This window comes from Anastrepha ludens, chromosome 3 (assembly GCF_028408465.1).
Source record: "Anastrepha ludens isolate Willacy chromosome 3, idAnaLude1.1, whole genome shotgun sequence".
Classification (NCBI taxonomy): domain Eukaryota; kingdom Metazoa; phylum Arthropoda; class Insecta; order Diptera; family Tephritidae; genus Anastrepha; species Anastrepha ludens.
In genome coordinates this window covers 112,493,366-112,508,655 of record NC_071499.1, presented here as the reverse complement: position 1 = coordinate 112,508,655, position 15,290 = coordinate 112,493,366, and the positions used below count along the sequence as shown (strand labels likewise).

At 32.2% G+C, this 15,290-nt stretch overlaps 1 protein-coding gene across 3 annotated transcripts in view; it reads left to right on the top strand.

Moving 5' to 3' along the window:
- The window catches only part of LOC128858815 (guanylate kinase), a 219,075-nt gene that overhangs the window by 137,236 nt on the left and 66,549 nt on the right, over positions 1 to 15,290 (top strand). For all 3 annotated transcript variants that reach the window (XM_054095331.1, XM_054095332.1, XM_054095333.1), the window contains exon 4: positions 8,613 to 8,913. The gene's annotated coding sequence lies outside the window, so the exon portion shown is untranslated. The remainder of the gene's footprint in view (positions 1 to 8,612; positions 8,914 to 15,290) is intronic.

The window sequence follows — 15,290 nt, the reverse complement described above, 5'->3', positions numbered from 1 at the left end:
ACCTATAATGCCCCCAGACGGCTGACCTATAGTGCCCCCAAGCACATGTTTTATGTTAGTGTCGATATTTTTCTAAAAAACAAAAATATCAAAAAACTGACACATTATTCGTGTTCAGCATTATTTTCTACGTAAAATAAAACTCACCTGAAAAATATTTACATACATTAAATGCACTGCACCGTAGAATAAAAAAAATGCTATGTCGGAGAAAAGCTCACAAAAAACTAAACGACGCCAGAACTAGGATAACTAACCAATGGTGACGGCCGAAATGACAGTCGCGAACGTTGTTCCCCACCACGTATTCAATTCACATAAGACGAGTGACCTCTGCAAAAACAGTGCGACGAAAACCCCACCTACCTATTGTGCCCCCATACCTATCTTACCCCATTCTACTCTACCTATGTACAGAGGGTTATGAAAGTGAAGCAAAATGCATTCCACGCTTTTAACTCTAATTTGAATTACTCTATTTGTACAATAATTTTTGTTATAATTCTGTTCTGAGGTAGTTGACTATGACTGATCCTTCGATTTGCTATTACTTCATTATAGGTCCCTTTGTCATAAAAATTTATTTTCTACTTTTTAGTTCGATTAGCAATAAAAGCGTGTTTTTTAGTTTTTTTAAACTATTTTTTTATTTTCTACTTTTTAGTTCGATTAGCAATAAAAGCGTGTTTTTTAGTTTACTTTTAACTATTTTTTATTTTTAGTATATGTAGGTGTTTACGAGTAATATACTATTACACAACCGCACACTAAATACTAACCTCAATGGTGGTGTGGAAACTAAAAATTCTCAATTTTTGTTTAAAAAAATACCCAATTCATGTTTCTACCGGTATGGCAATATTGGCAAATGTTATAAAAAATGCACATTTTTTAGCGCTCTCACGAGAAAAAGAGTTTCCGATCTAGTCATCTATGTTGTGTGTTCCGAGTCGATCAGATTTTTAGAAGCCAGTGAAAATTAAGCTCAAAGATTCCGTTACAGTCATTCATACATACAACCCGAGCGAATAAAAGTGTGTTAAAAAAGTAAAATATTAATCCTGGCAATCCTAATAAGGATAATGGAAAATTTATCTCACATGCCTCACACTACACTCGTTCTTCGTGACTATTTCGCCAAAAATTCCACGCATATCGTTCCGCAACCACCGTATTCGCCTGATTTGGCTCCGTGTGACTTTTGGCTATTCCCAAAACTCAAGAGACCACTACCGGAAATGGACTATTTGGCATGTTTCGGGGATTGGAAAAATCGTTGCCATAAGTGTATTTCATCGAGAGGGCATTATTTTGAAGGGGATGAAATTGATTTACAAGAATAAATAAAGATTTTTCATTTTACAACCAAATTCACCTTACTTTTTGCCCACAGGTAAAAAAAGAAAATATTAATCCTGACAATCCTAATAAGGATAATGGAAAACGTTTATCAAATTATTGCATTGTCATCGGCCCTTGATAGGTGTGCAAAATTTCAAGTCGATCAGATGTTTAGAAGCCAGTGAAAATTAAGCTCAAAGATTCCGTTACATACATACATACATACATACATACATACATACATACATACATACATACATACAACCCGACCTAATAAAAGTGTGTTAAAAAAAAGTTGCACACAAAACAAAATTTCTAAATTTGCAATAAAAAATAAAATGTTTTAGTAAACATTTTAGAATACCAGTTTTCTAGTTCATTAAACGCAAGACCTGCAGCAGAATTTCTTTTTAAAATCAACGCAATTTTCAAGTCACTTCCAACTTGCATTTATTATGCCAAAATTTAAAGGCCTTAAATTTGCCAGAATTGCTCTAAAAATTCTAAAAAAAATATTTTGATATTTTAATGAAAATTTACTGAATTTTTTAAAATTTTTTGCAAAGTTTAAACCTTTGAATTACATGGTTTTTGTTGTAATATGAGCCATATTTTTCATTATTAAAAGAGATATTTTAGAGGTTCGAGCTCTCATGAATTTTGAAGAAAGTTTGTTGAAATTCAAAATCAATTATTTTTATACAATGCAAGCTTAGAACTAACATAAAAAAAATTATAAAGGTATATAGATGAAAGTTTGTTGAAATTTTAAAAATTTTGTACAAGTCTTAAAATATTGAGTTTTGTTGTAATATGAGACATATTGATTTATTAAGCAAGAGTCCATGGGTCAAAATTCGCATTGATTTTTGATCATTTTTATGTAGTTTTATTAATTTTTTCTCTATATAGAATGCTCGTAATTTTGCAATTTTATTGTTCATTAAAGTCACTCAAAATTCGCATTAATTTTTGATAATGTTTTCTTGTAGTTTTATTAATTTTTTCCCCTATAACGAATACCCGCAATTTTTTTTATATGAAGAAAATGCTCCAGACCGCCAGCACAAAAAATTGTCAAAACTCAACGCAATGTTTGAGCCTTCTGAAACTTGAACTTTATTGTACAAAATTTAATGGACTATAAAACTGCATATCCAGAATTGCTCTAAAAATTCTGACAAACAAAATTGATATTTTAATGAAAATTTGCTTAGTTGTTTTAAAGTTTTTGCAAAGTTCAAAACTTTGAGTTATATGGTTTTTGTTGTAATATGAGACATAGTTTTTATTACTAACGAGATTTTCTAGAGGTTGAGGAGTTTGAGATTGAATTTTGAGGAATATTTATTGAATTTTTAAAATTTTGTAAACAATTTGAAACTTTGAGTTATATGGGTTTGTTTTGTAGTATGAAGGGTATATTTATATGGGAGGTTGAATTAGTTTTAAAGGTGACACACAGATGGCGCTATTTATCACTTTATCGCGTTGGCAATACTGAATATGTATTCATGACAAAGCCTCATCCCTAGGCTTTGTTTATCAGTATCTGTCATTTCGCTGAAGTATAAACAACGCAGTGTTTTCGTGCTCCGAGTATGTCAACTTTCGTGCCGTCGAAACGCAATTTGCGGGAGGCTTTGCTTTTCTGCTTCAATTTGAAAAAAAATACAGCCCAAGCCCGTGAATTGCTGCATGAGGCCTACCCAGACCATACTCCGTCGATTTCAACATGTGAGTACTGGTTTCGACGATTCAAAAGTGGTGATTTTCACACCGAAGACAAGGAGCGTCTTGGCCAGCCCAAAAAGTTCGAGGACGCGGAATTGGGGGAATTGGTAAACGAGGACTCGTGCCAAAACCAAGAAGAGCTTGCTGAATCATTGGGCGTTGATAAATCAACCGTTTGCAAGCGTCTAAAAGCGATGGGAATGATCCAAAAGCAAGGACATTGGGTCCCGTACGAGTTGAAGCTGCGCGACGTCGAACGGCGACTTTTTACGTGCGAATTGCTGATCGAGCGACAAAATCGGAAGGGTTTTTTGCATCGGGTGGTGACTGGCGACGAAAAATGGATCCACTCTCTCATGCTCTGCATTTGGTGGGATCAGGTCGGCGTCGTATATTTTGAGCTGCTCCAACCGGGCGAAACTATCACGGGGGATCGTTACCGACTGCAATTGATGCGTTTAAGCCGGGCATTGAAAGAAAAACGGCCGGAAACGGTAAAAAGGCACGACAAGGTTATTTTGCAACATGACAACGCTCGGCCGCATGTTGCTCAACCTGTCAAAAAATACCTTGGAACGCTTGGCTGGGAAGTGCTACCCCACCCGCCGTATAGTCCAGACATAGCTCCCTCCGATTATCATTTGTTCCGGCATATGAGTCTCGATTTGGCGGACCAGCGGTTCTCCTCGTACGAGGCTACCAAAATATGGGTTGAGTCATGGATAGCCAAGCAGCGGCCAGAATTTTGGAGAAACGGCATCCGGAAATTGCCCGAAAGATGGGCGAAAGTTGTAGCTAGCGATGGCCAATACTTCGAATAAAATATTTTGTACCGTTTTTTCACAATAAAGCCCCAAATCTTCGAAAAAAACCTTTAAAACTAATTCAACCTCCAAAAAAAATTAAATAAAAACTAAATAAATATTCCAGGCTTTGCTACATCGCCCACTACTATTGCTGTGAACACAAATCTATGTACTTGTTAAAAAACCATATTTTTTTATTACAAAAGAGATTTTCTAGAGCCTCTGATGAAATTTTACCGAAATTCGTTGAATTTTTTTAATTTTGTCAAAATGTATAACCTTTAATTTATTGGGTTTATGGTTAAGTATGAAGCACATTTTATAAAAACGAGGCTATGATGAGTTTTGTTCAAAATTCGCTGAATTTTTTTTAATTTCGTTCAAATTTCAAACTTTCATTTATATGGTATTTGTTGTAATATGAAGCATATTTTTACAAAAAAATCAGAAAAAACAACAAAAAATGTTCAAAAACTTTGCAATATCTCCCACTGCTATTATTGTGAACACAGCTGCCCATCTTAAAAAAGTAGGCGTTAGCGCTTAAACGCTTAAAATGCATTGCGTGTCGACGGCTTAGAAGAAAAGAAAAAACAAAAACACTCACAACAACATTAACGCAAGCAAACTCGTCAATTGTTTGCTGACTCTGCAGTCATTTGCTTATAAGAATTGCAAACACCGCTGCATTTGGTGCGTCTTTTCACCTCTACACTTTCTTTATTTCTTGTTTCTTTGTATATTTTTTCCTTCTTTCACTCAAACAACGCACACCCTATTGCGCTTATCCGCGCACTCTACTTCTTCCATCATCTCGCTAATTTCTCTAACGTTTTTGTCAATGCAATGAATGCTTTCTTCTACTTTGTTGTTGCTGCCGCATCACAAAAATGCTGACCTCCAGCGTGGCTGTCTAATGATGGTGTTGTTGTTGTTGCTTCCTTTTTGTTTTGCTTTTGACATTGATACGCCTTGACCGTTGCTGGCATATGGGTGTGCATTAAGTCGATTGTAGTGCAAATTGCACTTTCTTATAATACTCATTAATATGCCTTTTCAGCGTGCGCTGACAGTGATGGATAACTGTGTGAGATATATTTTTAATTTTGGTCATTTTTTCATCTTAGCACTTTCAGTTCATTTACTTAGCGTTGCATATATAAATTAATGTGATTTTATGGTTCATTTTTTTTTTCTCACTACACTGAATTTTCTGCACAAATCGCAAAATTTGTCTTAATTGAAAAATGCCAGTATTTTAAGTCCACCTTTGTGTATTAGAGTATATTATGGAATTTAAAGTGTGAAAATCTCATCCGAATTCCCCATACAGGGCAGGCTGTGGCGGTCATTTGGTTTCGGTAGCAGCTACCAAATCTAATAGGACTATCAATAAGTTCGTGCGGTTTTACAACAGATGGCGTAACTTGATTATTATTCCATCGATCCACATTTCCAAACATTCATTGGAGAGCTACTGTCGTAAGGCACAAACGTCAGTATAAGTTTTTTATTTGAAGCGTAAACAACAATATTTTTACCACACTTGAAAATGTCGAATTTCGTGCCAAATAATGTGTTTTTGCGGGGAATTCTTCATTATTTTAATATGAAGAAAAAAGCAGCCGAAAGTCATCGTATCTTGGTGGAAGTTTATGGTGAGCATGCTCTATCTGAGCGAACGTGCCAGAAGTGGTTTGCACGCTTTAAAAGTGGTGATTTTGGCTTGGAAGACGAAGAACGCGAGGGTGCGCCGCCAAAGTTCATGGATACCGAATTGGAGGAATTGCTCGATCAAGATCCGGCTCAAACGCAAGAAGAGGTTGCAAAAACTTTGGGAGTTGATCAATCAACCATTTCCAAACGTTTAAAAGCCATGGGAATGATCCGAAAGGTAGGCCATTGGGTGCCGTATGAATTGAAGCCAAGAGACGTTGAACGCCGTTTTATGGCATGCGAACAACTGCTTCAACGGCACAAAAGAAAGGGTTTTTTGCATCGAATTGTGACTGGCGATGAAAAGTGGGTCCATTACGACAATCCAAAACGTCGGGCAACGTATGGATACCCTGGCCATGCTTCAACATCGACGTCGGCGGAGAATATTCATGGCCTGAAGGTTATGCTGTGTATCTGGTGGGACCAGCTGGGTGTTGTGTATTATGAGCTACTGAAACCGAATGAAACGATTACGGGGGATGTCTACCGACGACAATTGATGCGTTTGAGCCGAGCACTGCGAGAAAAACGGCCGCAATACGCCGATAGACACGACAAAGTTATTTTGCAACATGACAATGCTCGGCCACATGTTGCACAAGTGGTCAAAACATACTTAGAAACGCTCAAATGGGATGTCCTACCCCACCCGCCGTATAGTCCAGACCTTGCGCCATCCGATTACTATCTCTTCCGATCGATGCAACATGGCCTGGCTGACCAGCACTTCCGTAATTACGATGAAGTCAAAAAATGGATCGATTCGTGGATTGCGGCAAAACCGACCGAATTTTTCACAAAGGGAATCCGTGAATTGCCAGAAAGATGGGAAAAAGTAGTAGTAAGCGATGGACAATATTTTGAATATTAAATTTGTAACCATTTTACGTCAATAAAGTTTCAAATTTCGAAAAAAAACCGCACGAACTTATTGATAGTCCTATTATTTTTTTATTATTCATTCACTGATGTCAATCCAAATTTTCTTGTTAAACAATTGAAATGAAAATCTTTATTAAAATGTGAGACGCAATGGATTTTAAAACGTTGAGTACCAATGAGACATATATTTCTAGCAAAACTAATACAAGAAAGCGGATGATAGGAGTAGCTTCAATTAGATCTCTTTCCTGTAAGGTTCTCTGAAATTTTTTATATTTTTAGAGAAGACTGATGATTGCAAGAAATTTTTGGTCCAATTTGTATAGCGCTGGTATGATGATTTCTGCGATTCCAGTTCCGCCAGACATGGGTCATGTCGTGCAAAAATATGAGACAAAGAAAAATCCATCTCCCTTGATCTCCAGTGAAAATTTTCATCCAATGCGCTTGGGAAGTCAAGTGATTTTGTTTTTCCATCACACATATGGGACGATTCAGTAGCTCTTCATCCACATGAGGTTCATCGTTCACAAAAAGTGACTGCGACTGAACGGAGAGCAAGGTAGCCATCATTATTTCCCGTTTCCCCTGGGTTGGTCCTCTTGTATTTGCCACCAGTCTACTGAGTAGGGACCGCTTTCTCTACTGCGTGTTTTATGTGGGGCCCAGAAAGATAGTCTTGGGTTCAACCTTATGCTTAGGTACTTTAGAACCTTATTTATGGTTAGTGTGTCTGAGCAAGTTTGTAAGCTAACTTCTAACGGGATGTGCTTCTTTGTTAAAAATATTAACTAAGTTTTGTGTTTGTGTCCGTATCATGACCTCGTTACGTTTTCTACGGGCTTTTTTGTGCTGTGATGACTGCGGCGATATAGATTGCGTATCCGATTAGAAAGGTACTATCGGGCATTTCTATATTGAATACCTCGTCCTAGTGATGTTTCACAGTACAGGACCAAGATGGATCCTTGTACCGCTCTGGGTATGACGTCTGTACAACGAGAACCCTCTGGGCTTTGATAGACGAGTTAATGGTCTCGCTAGTAAATTCGCATTATGTGTATTTGCTCTGCGACGTCTAACATGTCCGCCCATCTTACGCTATTGAAAGCGTTCCGTATATCTAAAGTGGCAAGGGGGACTATGTTTCTGAATTGAATCCTGCACTGTTGCGCTGCTCCTTCTTTATTTATGACAGTCTAGATTGCCCCTTTTGTAGAATTTCCGCGTCTAAAGCCGTGCTTTTCCGCCGATAGTCCTCCGGTGTTATCTATGGCTACGGCCAGTCGTGATTTGATCAGTCTTTCCACGACCTTTCCTACTGTGTCGAGCATAGCAATCCTTTGATATCATCAAATTATCTCTGTTAATAGTCCCTCGCCTAATCTAATCTAACCCAGATGTTTACTATGTTACTGAAAGCTCATAAAGAGAAAGATGAATTATTTTGATATTTTAAGAAGTTATGAGGAAACAGATGAATAATCAATTCCATTCCAAATTTTTACGCACAAAAATTTAAATGAATCACGAAATAAATAATAATTAAAATAATTTAAAAAAAAAACATATATTTTTTTAATAAAATAAAATTTTTTAAAATAAAAATATTTTGTTAATAAATGTGAAAATTTTTTAAATGAAATTAAATTTTCTAAAGAAAATATAAAATTTTCTAAAGAAAATGTAATTCTTTTTCATAAAACCAAGTTTGTTATATAAAACCTAGTTTTTTGTAAGTATGTTTTGTATGTGTATTTTTTAAAGTTAAATCAATGTTTTTAAATGAAATCACAGTTTTTTAGAAAAAGTATACTTTTTTTAATAAAATCAATTTTTTTAAGGAAAGTATATATTTTTTTTTAAATAAATCAAATTTTTTAAAGAAAATATTTTTTTTAAGTAAAATAAAAGTTTTTTTTAAGGGGAACATATATTTTTAATAAAATAAGCATGTTTTTTTAAAAAAAATAAAATTTATTCACGAACATTTTTTTAAATGAAATTAATTTTTTTAAAGATAGTTATTTTTTAAATAAAATGTACTTTTTTAAAGGAAATATATAACGGTTTTTAATAAAATCAAATGTTTTAAATAAATTATTTTAATTTTTTTTTCCTTTTTTTCAGCATTTACGAAACTCAACGCCAAAAAACTATTCGAAGTGAATTTTATTGACAAACAAACAACATAAATACTTCAAAATTTTAATGAGCGAAGATAAACGAAAAAGAATTTCGTTTGAGTAGGAGGAAATTATACAACTTTTTTAAAGCATAAAAACGGCAAAACAAAAAAAAATAAACAAAAACCATTTCAATAAAACCAGCCAAGTAGAAGTGTGAGCCGTTCAACGATTTTGATTCGACAACAACAGCATTGAACAAAGTAGCGGAACATTCGGAATTCAACTGAGAAAAAAATAAGCAGGTGGGTGCTAATCTTTTGTATTGATTGCAATTAATAATTTTGAAAAACAGACGTTTATTAATGAAAATACTGATTAATTGTGAATAATGAGATTAAACGGCTTAGATGGTCATGAGGCATAAATAAATTATGAATATTTCCAATTTTTTAAATGGCATTTAAATAACTGTATAAGAATGTTTACTCCATATGAGATACGCGTATGTAAATAATACATAATTCTGCATATATGTGAGTACGTATGCTTGTGTGAATAAATATAAAACAAAAGTCTCTTAGAATAAGCTACCAGCTAATCCTCAATAACCATGACCATTAAATATTAATAACAACAAGTAAATTCATTCTTATATTCTTAATTTTTTTTGCATTTAGTTGGCTTAGTAGTATTTAATATGAAAAGCACAATCAAAATGTTATTCATTATTGGCCAAACTCTTTAGTGTCAAACATATGCGGGTATCTTATAGTTATGCTAAAGTAAAAAAGAACAATAAAGTAATTAATTTGTAGGAATTATGACAAGATATTTTTCCTAAAAGGTCGTCTGGTTAAGCAAATTTATTAATCTGTAATAATTTGTGTTTTTTCAAGCCAATTATTTTACTATAAATTTATTTTTCCATTTTTTTCAAACTAGTTCATTCAGTAATTTGAAACTGTTTCGATTACAGAGATCCGTGTTAAGTAGGTTCGTGTGTAATTAAAGGTGACCTACAGAATCTTTCCATCAAATATCCATACAAATATATCTGAAATCTCATGAAAAAGGGTCCAGGTCGCTAATACATCTTAACCATAACTGCCTGCTCGGTAGTTGGTATAGATTGCCTTCCAAAAAAGAATGCTTAGTGGCTACTACTACTGTAATACTGAAGGTGGGGGAGTACTTCAAAACTTTGATCCCGAAAACTATGCATTGTGTATATGTATTACTTAATTCCCACTTCTGACAGATTAGTCAACCGAAAGCTTGGGTCGCTGGTCTCTCAGTAGTTTTCTGCTGATACCTTTTATTTAACTTTTTTTTTATTTTCCTTTGACTTATTGTATTTTTCTTTATTTTCAATATTCTATTTTACATAATTTTTGATTTTGAATTTTTTTTTCATACATTTTATTTTATGTATCTATATTTTTTTAACAAATTTATTTTTTTTTTACTTTATTTTATTTTGTTTCACTATTATTCAAACCTATAATTTACTTCTTTATTTAATTAAAATTTTTTTTTTAACTTTATTTCTTTCATGCACTTTATTTATTTTTGACTTTGTTTTTTACTTATAAAAAATTTGTTGCACTCAAATTGTATTTCATATATTTTCGATTACTTTGATTGATTTTTTTTTATCCTTTTTATTCATTTTCCATAATTTTATTATTTTTGCTTGTTTATTTTATTTTATAATATATTACATTAATTTTGTTTATTTTATTTTATTTTATTTCATTTTATTATATTTTACTTCATTTTATTATATTTTATTTTATTTTTATTTTATATTTTATTTTTTTTTAATTTTTTTTTTTTGTATTGCATCCCAAGAAAGGAGTGATTTACATTAATTGGCGACAGCTTTGCTGCAAGCCAATAATTTATAACAGGTACAAATATTACAATTAAATTAATATCTATAAATATTACATAAAATAGTTAACAATTTTACAAACAAGAAAAACGTTTACTGTAAAAAGTTTCGGACTATATGACAAGAATTGAGTAAAGCTGCTTTCTGCATGTCAAAAATTAAATATTCTGGGAGTTGAAGAGTTTTCACGTTGTCTGCTAAGTTTTTATGCACTAGTCCGTGAGTTGAGATGATAATTGGTAGCTTCCACTGGCGTTTAACATCAATGCCTAAGTCAGAATATTTGGATATTTTTTCCGCATATGTTTTTTGCATGTTTCTGTTTAGAGGAACAGCGATATCAACTATATAACCAGTCGCTTGAGATTTATCAATAAGGAAAATATCTGGCCTATTGTGGTCTCTTGTGGCATTTGTTAAAATTGCTCGGTCATAATATAGAAGGTAGTTGGAGTCTTCTTGAACAGGTTCTGGGATGTATCTGAAGTACGGTATTTTGCTTGGATTGAATTTGTACATCTGCGTCAGTTTTAGATGGATTTCACCATAAATGCCGCACCTTCGGCACCTATCTTCTATTACCTTCCCATGTATCGACCTTCGGAAATTTCTAGTTGGAATAACTTGGTCCTGGAAAAACATTATCATTATCATTACCAGATAAAACGATATATCTGAAGACTGACATGATCCTGTGAAGTATAGTCTTATTTTTTTTTTTTCACTTAATTTAATTTGATTTTTTTATGATTCCTTTTCAATTTATTGCATTTATTTTTTCTTATGTTATTTTATTTTATTTTTTTTTTTAATTTTTTATCATATTCATTTTCATCTAATTTTACTTAATTATGTTGTATTTTATTTTATAGCATTTTTTATTTTTTACTTTATATTATTATTTTTTTTTTTATTTAAAAGAAAACTTTTTTAACTAATTTTTTTTTAGTTTTCGTTATTTTCTGTATCTTTTTTTTACTGTATCATACTTTATTTTCTTTATGTTATTTTGATCTTTTTTTTCTGTTTTTTAATTAATCTTTTCTTATAATTTAACTTAAGTATTCATTTTATTTTGTTTAATTTTTTTTACATTTTTTATTTCTTTTTTTACTTTTTTCTTACTGTATTTTATTCTATGTTTTTATTCTTCTTTCATCTTATTTGATTGCATTATGTTCCATTTTTTTTTTAGTTTTATTCTTACTATATATAATTTAATATAATTTTGTTTAATTGTAGTAAATTTTATTTTTTTCATTTAATTTTCTTTTAATTTATACTAATTTCTTTTCTTTTCGTTTGTATATTTTTAATCTAACTTGTTTCGTTGAGGTTATTTTGCTTTATTTTATTTAATTTTTTTGATATACTTTAATGAGTTTTATTTTCGATATGCTATTTAATTAATTTTTTTGAATTCACTAATTTTTTTTATTTATACCTTTTTGTTTTAAAATTCTTTATTTTCTTTTCTGTATTTTATTTTATTCTTTTTCAACACTTTTTTATTTTATTTGCTTAAATTTTATAATCTTTTTATTTTTACTTTATTTTTGCACTTCATTTTACGTAAGTTTATATTTTTATGTTCCTTTGTTTTATATTTTTTCATTTTATTTTATTTTTTGTTTTTTGTCACTTAATTTGCTAAGTTTTTTTATGTTTTTGATTTATTTTCCTTTATTTTTTGTTCTTTTTTTGTCAATTTTTTTATTTGATCTATTCTTATTTTTTGTTTTATGTTCATTTATTTTTTTTATTTCATTTTCATTTATTCTTTTTATTTCCAGTTTTCTAATATTTTTGATATATTTTTCTGTTTTACTACAATAGATTATTTCATTTGATTTCGTTTCCCTTAATTTTATTTTCTTTTTATTTTATTCCATTTTGCTTCGTTATATTTTGGGTTATTTTATTAGAGCTCGTTTATTATTATTTTTTTTTATACTTATTTATATCTTTTATTAATTTTGTTTTTTTCCATTGTTTTATTTGTTTTGTTTTTCATTTCATTTCATTTTATTTTTTTCACAAAACAGATTATTTTTTTATTATTATTTTTCAATTCACATTGGCTGCAATTCTATTTTGAGCCAACTACTTTAATTGATTCCATTTTTATTGAATGGCTTTTTTTAGGAGAATCCAAACCGACACGCCTGAGCTGCTAAAATAAATAAATATTTTATGAGCGTAAATTCCCGCCAGTTAAATACTTAACCCTTCCTTGTAAACATATGTATATATGAGTGAGTATAAATCATGAATGCGGCACTTTTGAGATGCTCGTGAAAATTACTAAGCAGAGCGACAGCCAATTGATTACCCTAAGGAATTTTAATAAATAAAAACTGAGTGAAGAAGTTAAAGGAAGCAATAAGATGAATTGTGAAAAAAGAATAGAAAACGAAAAGTGAAAATTTAAAATTTAGCATTATTTACACTTTGTTAAAAAAACTCACAAAATATAGCACAGTTTTCGGCTAGAATTTTTGGCTGGAGAGTTTTACAACATGATTCATTCATGCATCCTTTTTGCTTCACGATAAATCAAATACCAAACTGAGAATTATAAATTTCTCAAAAGTGGGAAGAAAATTTTGTTTGACTTGTTGGAGTGCAGCGCTGGAAATCCCTTCCTGCTTTCGATGAAACAAATTATTATTATTTTTCAATTAAGAGGATCGTCCATTTACAAAATCAGCAAAAGAACCATTCCTACAATTTTTTCCTTGTTGTCCGGTGTTACTGTTATTTTCCCTTTGACTGCAGGATGTCTAGAATTTCTTCACTTTACAATAATAAAAAATTCTCTCTTTTTTCTCTCTTCTTAATTTATTCGTTTGCTTTGTTAAGTCATAAAAATGTTTGTGCTTTCAGCGACTATGTTCTCGGTGTTGTTGTTGGTTTTGCTGCTGAGCTTGTTAGCAATTAGTTTACTTCAACTATTTTCTTATGCCGCAACTTTATTGTTCACTATTATTGTTTTTGTTGTTGTGCTAAAGATGTTGCATTAGAAAACGTGATACTTTGATTTGAGTAAAAATGTTGTGAACGTCCAGGGCTTGTGAAATGTTAGACGTAAAGCAAATAGTTACCACAAAAATTGTAAAAGAAAACTGAAAAAATAAATAAATTGCTGCAACTGAAACCAAAATATTATCGCTGCTAGCGGCGAATAACAATGAAGTAAAGGCAATGATAGTGTTTTGTTTTATATTTAAATTTTCTTTTTTTTCCAATTTTTAGTTTTGTTGTTTAATTTTTTGGTTCATTCACTTGCAATTGCTTTCATAAAAACAAAAACTAAGGGACGCTGGTAAGCTGTCTAATAAAAAGTGCTGAAATTGGCTTTCAACGCGTAATGAAAACAACCACAGCAGCAGCACTTATTTCGGCAACAGCAAGTAAATGCTTCACAGTGAGACATATCGGGTCGGCAAAAAGGTGCAATAATAGTTTTTAGTAAAATTTATTAACATTTGTTTCGAAATTTAATTTTTTTTTTGTTTTTAAATTTTTTTCTTTTTTTTTTTTTTTTTTTTTTTTTTGAAATTAAAATTAAAAAAAAAATTTTTTAGACAAGAAAAATAGTTTGAGCAAAATTATTATTTTGCTATATCTAGACCTGGACAGTCGCATAAATAGGGAAAAAGACTTTCTTTCACCCAACGCAACCCAACCCAACCCAATTTATGACTACCTTTTCCTATAAATCTGAATAGTAAATCTAAATGAGCCCAATTAACAAAAAAAATGGCACAAAATTTTTTTTTTTTTGAAGAAAATTTCCACTATATAGAAGCGTTTTTTTTGGCGCTAAACCATTCATGATGGCTTGCCAAACGTTACTTAACAGAAATGTCAACACAGTTTGTCTGTCAAACTATAGTTACCGAAATCGTAGCTCCCATGAAGTTGAAAACAACCAGTACATATGAAAATTTATATCGGAAATTAGAAACAAAACATAATTTACATTTAATAATTATTTCAAATGCATTTAACGTTTCACGGAAAGGTGACACACAGATGGCGCTATTTATCACTTTATCGCGTTGGCAATACTGAATATATATTCATGACAAAGCCTCATCCCTAGGCTTTGTTTATCAGTATCTGTCATTTCGCTGAAGTATAAACAGCGCAGTGTTTTCGTGCTCCGAGTATGTCAACTTTCGTGCCGTCGAAACGCAATTTGCGGGAAGCTTTGCTTTTCTGCTTCAATTTGAAAAAAAATACAGCCCAAGTCCGTGAATTGCTGCAGGAGGCCTACCCAGACCATACTCCGTCGATTTCAACATGTGAGTACTGGTTTCGACGATTCAAAAGTGGTGATTTTCACACCGAAGACAAGGAGCGTCTTGGCCAGCCCAAAAAGTTCGAGGACGCGGAATTGGGGGAATTGGTAAACGAGGACTCGTGCCAAACCCAAGAAGAGCTTGCTGAATCATTGGGCGTTGATAAATCAACCGTTTGCAAGCGTCTAAAAGCGATGGGAATGATCCAAAAGCAAAGACATTGGGTCCCGTACGAGTTGAAGCTGCGCGACGTCGAACGGCGATTTTTTACGTGCGAATTGCTGATCGAGCGACAAAATCGGAAGGGTTTTTTGCATCGGGTGGTGACTGGCGGCGAAAAATGGATCCACTACGATAACCCAAAACGCAAAAAATCATGGGGTTTGCCCGGCCACGCATCAACGTCGACGGCCAAGCAGAATATTCACGGCAAGAAAATCATGCTCTGCATTTGGTGGGATCAGGTCGGCGTCGTATA